Raw genomic sequence first — 6122 nt, forward strand, 5'->3', positions numbered from 1 at the left:
AGCCATAGCTCCCCTCCACAGGGCCAAATGCACTTTCTGCACGGCCACAGCCCCCTTTAGCTCTCTCCACAGAGACACAGGGCCCGTCTGCAGGACACAAGCCCCCTCTTCAAGGCCAAAGGGCCTTTCTACATGGCCATAGTCATTTCCATAGGGCACAAGCCCCTCCAGCTCTCTCCACAGGGCAACGGACCCCTATACAGGGTCACAGGCCTTTCCACAGGGCCACAACACCTTCAGCTCTCTCCACAGGACCACAGGCTACTACCGGGCCACAGGTCTTTCCACAGTGCCACAAGCACCATCCAGCTCTCTCCACAGGCAATCATGTTGCACTTTTGCAACAAGAGTCAATTTTTGTTGCAGTTCGGCAACATTGGAGTCAACCCTGTTGCAAATCGGACACGGAGCTTGAAAATTTAGATGTTTACTGCAAAGGACTTCATAGGCCCCCATCTTACTCCAGAGCCTTCCACAGGCCCCTCCAGCACGCTCCACATGGCCTTTTCCACAGGCCACAACTCCATCCAGCTCTCTTTACATCGCCACATGCCCCTCTGCGGGGCAACAGACCCCTATACAGGGTCACAGGCCTCTCCACAGGGCCTCAACCCCTTCAGCTCTCTCCACAGGACCACTGGCTCCTTCTGCCGGGCCACAAGCCTTTCCACAGGGCCACAATCCCCTCCAATTCCACAGGACAACAGGCTCTCTTTACAGGGCCATAGCTCCCCTCCACAGGGCCAAATGCACTTTCCACATGGCCACAACCCCCTCCAGCTCTCTACACAGAGTCATGGGGCCCGTCTGCAGGGCACAAGCCCCCTCTTCAAAGCCAAAAGGCCTTTCTGCATGGCCATAGTCATTTCCATAGGGCACGAGCCCCTCCAGCTCTCTCCACAGGGCAACGGACCCCTATACAGGGTCACAGGCCTTTCCCCAGGGCCACAATCCCCTCCAACTCTTCTCCACACGACAACAAGCTCTCTTTACCGGGCCATAGCTCCCCTCCACAGGGCCAAATGCACTTTCTGCATGGCCACAGCCCCCTTTAGCTCTCTCCACAGAGACACAAGGCCCGTCTGCAGGGCACAAGCCCCCTCTTCAAGGCCAAAAGGCCTTTCTACATGGCCATAGTCATTTCCATAGGGCACGAGCCCCTCCAGCTCTCTCCACAGGGCAACGGGCCCCTATACAGGGTCACAGGCCTTTCCACAGGGCCACAACACTTTCAGCTCTCTCCACAGGACCACAGGCTCCTACTGGGCCACAGGCCTTTCCACAGTGCCACAAGCCCCTCCAGCTCTCTCCACAGGCAATCATGTTGCATGTTGTTTACTGCAAAGGACTTCATAGGCCCAAATCTTACTCCAGAGCCTTCCACAGGCCTTTCCAGCCCACTCCACATGGCCTTTTCCTCAGGCCACAACTCCCTCCAGCTCTCTTTACATCGCCACATGCCCCTCTGCGGGGCCACAGACCCCTATACAGGGTCACAGGCCTTTCCACAGGGCCTCAACCCCTTCAGCTGTCTCCACAGGACCACAGGCTTTTCCACAGCCCACAACTCCTTCCACCTCTCACCACAGGGCCACAGCCCCTTCCACAAGGCCAAAGGGCCTATCCATAGGGCCACAAACCTTTCCACATGGCCACAACACCCTCCAGCTCTCTCCACAGGACAAGAAGCTCTCTTTACAGGGCCATAGCTCACCTCCACAGGGCCAAATGCACTTTCCACACAGCCACAACTCCCAACAGCCCTCTCCACAGAGTCACAGGGCCCGTCTGCAGGGCACAAGCCCCCTCTTCAAAGCCAAAAGGCCTTTCTGCATGGCCATAGTCATTTCCATAGGGCACGATCCCCTCAAGCTCTCTCCACAGGGCAACGGACCGCTATACAGGGTCACAGGCCTTTCCACAGGGCCACAACACCTTCAGCTCTCTCCACAGGACCACAGGCTCCTACCCGGCCACAGGCTTTTCCACAGTGCTACAAGTCCCTCTAGCTCTCTCCACAGGCAATCATGTTGCATGTTGTTTACCGAAAAAAGGACTTCATAGGCCCAAATCTTACTTCAGACCCTTCCACAGGCCCCTCCAGCCCGTTCCACATGGCCTTTTCCGCAGGCCACAACTCCCTCCAGCTCTCTTTACATTGCCACATGCCCCTCTGCGGGGCCACAGACCCCTATACAGGGTCACAGGCCTTTCCACAGGGCCTCAACCCCTTCAGCTGTCTCCACAGGACCACAGGCTCCTACTGGGCCACAGGCCTTTCCACAGTGCCACAAGCCCCTCCAACTCTTCTCCACAGGACAACAAGCTCTCTTTACCGGGCCATAGCTCCCATCAACAGGGCGATATGCACTTTCTGCACCGCCACTGCCCCCTTTAGCTCTCTCCACAGAGACACAAGGCCTGTCTGCAGGGCACAAGCCCCCTCTTCAAGGCCAGAAGGCCTGTCTACATGGCCATAGTCATTTCCATAGGGCACGAGCCCCTACAGCTCTCTCCACAGGGCAACGGACCCCTATACAGGGTCACAGGCCTTTCCACAGGGCCTCAACCCCTTCAGCTCTCTCCACAGGACCACTGGCTCCTTCTGCCAGGCCACAAGCATTTCCACAGGGCCACAATCCCCTCAAACTCTTCTCCACATGACAACAAGCTAACTTTACAGGGACATAGCTCCCTTCCTCATAGCCAGCCATCATGGTGTTTGTGTTATTAAAGAAAAAAAAAATTTGAGGGCTGGCTAGAGGCAGCCGTGGACACACGATAGCCAGCCCTCATGGTGTTTGTGTTATTAAAGAAAAAAAAATTTGGGGGTTGGCTAGAGGCAGCCGTGGACACACGATAGCCAGCCCTCATGGTGTTTGTGTTATTAAAGAAAAATAAATTGGGGAGCTGGCTAGAGGCAGCCGTGGACACACGATAGCCAGGCCTCATGGTGCTTGTTTTATTAAAGAAAAAAAAAATTGGGGGGCTGGCTAGAGGTAGCCGTGGATACACGATAGCCAGCCCTCATGGTGTTTGTGTTATTAAGGAAAAAAAAAAATTGGAGGGCTGGCTAGAGGCAGCCGTGAACACACGATAGCCAGCCCTCATGGTGTTTGTGTTATTAAAGAAAAAAAAAAAAATTGGGGGGCTGGCTAGAGGCAGCCGTGAACACACGATAGCCAGCCCTCATGGTGTTTGTGTTATTAAAGAAAAAAAAAAAATTGGGGGGCTGGCTAGAGGCAGCCATGGACACATGATAGCCAGCCCTCATGGTGTTTGTGTTATTAAAGAAAAAAAAAATTGGGGGGCTGGCTAGAGGCAGCCGTGGATACACGATAGCCAGCCCTCATGGTGTTTGTGTTATTAAAGAAAAAAAAATTTGGGGGTTGGCTAGAGGCAGCCGTGGACACACGATAGCCAGCCCTCATGGTGTTTGTGTTATTAAAGAAAAAAAAAATTGTGGGGCTGGCTAGAGGCAGCCGTGAACACACGATAGCCAGCCCTCATGGTGTTTGTGTTATTAAAGAAAAAAAAAAAATTGGGGGGCTGGCTAGAGGCAGCCGTGGACACACGATAGCCAGCCCTCATGGTGTTTGTGTTATTAAAGAAAAAAAAAATTGGGGGGCTGGCTAGAGGCAGCCGTGGACACGCGATAGCCAGCCCTCATGGTGTTTGTGTTATTAAAGAAAAAAAAAATTGGGGGGCTGGCTAGAGGCAGCCGTGAACACACGATAGCCAGCCCTCATGGTGTTTGTGTTATTAAAGAAAAAAAAAATTGGGGGGCTGGCTAGAGGCAGCCGTGGACACACGATAGCCAGCCCTCATGGTGCTTGTGTTATTAAAGAAAAAAAAAATTGGGGGGCTGGCTAGAGGTAGCCGTGGATACACGATAGCCAGCCCTCATGGTGTTTGTGTTATTAAAGAAAAAAAAAAATTGGGGGGCTGGCTAGAGGCAGCCGTGAACACACGATAGCCAGCCCTCATGGTGTTTGTGTTATTAAAGAAAAAAAAAATTGGGGGGCTGGCTAGAGGCAGCCGTGGACACACGATAGCCAGCCCTCATGATGTTTGTGTTATTAAAGAAAAAAAAAATTATGGGGCTGGCTAGAGGCAGCCGTGGACACGCGATAGCCAGCCCTCATGGTGTTTGTGTTATTAAAGAAAAAAAAAATTGGGGGGCTGGCTAGAGGCAGCCGTGAACACACGATAGCCAGCCCTCATGGTGTTTGTGTTATTAAAGAAAAAAAAAATTGGGGGGCTGGCTAGAGGCAGCCGTGGACACACGATAGCCAGCCCTCATGGTGCTTGTGTTATTAAAGAAAAAAAAAATTGGGGGGCTGGCTAGAGGTAGCCGTGGATACACGATAGCCAGCCCTCATGGTGTTTGTGTTATTAAAGAAAAAAAAAAATTGGGGTGCTGGCTAGAGGCAGCCGTGAACACACGATAGCCAGCCCTCATGGTGTTTGTGTTATTAAAGAAAAAAAAAATTGGGGGGCTGGCTAGAGGCAGCCGTGGACACACGATAGCCAGCCCTCATGATGTTTGTGTTATTAAAGAAAAAAAAAATTATGGGGCTGGCTAGAGGCAGCCGTGAACACACGATAGCCAGCCCTCATGGTGTTTGTGTTATTAAAGAAAAAAAATATTTGGGGGGCTGGCTAGAGGCAGCCGTGGACACACGATAGCCAGCCCTCATGGTGTTTGTGTTATTAAAGAAAAAAAAAATTGGGGGGCTGGCTAGAGGCAGCCGTGAACACACGATAGCCAGCCCTCATGGTGTTTGTGTTATTAAAGAAAAAAAAAATTGGGGGGCTGGCTAGAGGCAGCCGTGGACACATGATAGCGAGCCCTCATGGTGTTTGTGTTATTAAAGAAAAAAAAAATTGGGGGGCTGGCTAGAGGCAGCCGTGGACAACCGATAGCCAGCCCTCATGGTGTTTGTGTTATTAAAGAAAAAAAAAAAATTGGGGGGCTGGCTAGAGGCAGCCTTGAACACACGATAGCCAGCCCTCATGGTGTTTGTGTTATTAAAGAAAAAAAAAATTGGGGGGCTGGCTAGAGGCAGCCGTGGACACACGATAGCCAGCCCTCATGGTGTTTGTGTTATTAAAGAAAAAAAAAATTGGGGGGCTGGCTAGAGGCAGCCGTGGACACACGATAGCCAGCCCTCATGGTGTTTGTGTTATTAAAGAAAAAAAAAATTGGGGGGCTGGCTAGAGGCAGCCGTGAACACACGATAGCCAGCCCTCATGGTGTTTGTGTTATTAAAGAAAAAAAAAATTTAGGGGGCTGGCTAGAGGCAGCCGTGGACACACGATAGCCAGCCCTCATGGTGTTTGTGTTATTAAAGAAAAAAAAAATTGGGGGGCTGGCTAGAGGCAGCCGTGAACACACGATAGCCAGCCCTCATGGTGTTTGTGTTATTAAAGAAAAAAAAAATTGGGGGGCTGGCTAGAGGCAGCCGTGGACACATGATAGCCAGCCCTCATGGTGTTTGTGTTATTAAAGAAAAAAAAAATTGGGGGGCTTGCTAGAGGCAGCCGTGAACACACGATAGCCAGCCCTCATGGTGTTTGTGTTATTAAAGAAAAAAAAAATTGGGGGGCTGGCTAGAGGCAGCCGTGGACACATGATAGCGAGCCCTCATGGTGTTTGTGTTATTAAAGAAAAAAAAAATTGGGGGGCTGGCTAGAGGCAGCCGTGGACAACCGATAGCCAGCCCTCATGGTGTTTGTGTTATTAAAGAAAAAAAAAAAATTGGGGGGCTGGCTAGAGGCAGCCTTGAACACACGATAGCCAGCCCTCATGGTGTTTGTGTTATTAAAGAAAAAAAAAATTGGGGGGCTGGCTAGAGGCAGCCGTGGACACACGATAGCCAGCCCTCATGGTGTTTGTGTTATTAAAGAGAAAAAAAATTGGGGGGCTGGCTAGAGGCAGCCGTGGACACACGATAGCCAGCCCTCATGGTGTTTGTGTTATTAAAGAAAAAAAAAATTGGGGGGCTGGCTAGAGGCAGCCGTGAACACACGATAGCCAGCCCTCATGGTGTTTGTGTTATTAAAGAAAAAAAAAATTTAGGGGGCTGGCTAGAGGCAGCCGTGGACACACGATAGCCAGC

This window comes from Phyllobates terribilis, unplaced genomic scaffold (genome assembly GCF_046119375.1).
Source record: "Phyllobates terribilis strain yellow unplaced genomic scaffold, ASM4611937v1 Scaffold_1442__1_contigs__length_286414, whole genome shotgun sequence".
NCBI lineage: Eukaryota > Metazoa > Chordata > Amphibia > Anura > Dendrobatidae > Phyllobates > Phyllobates terribilis.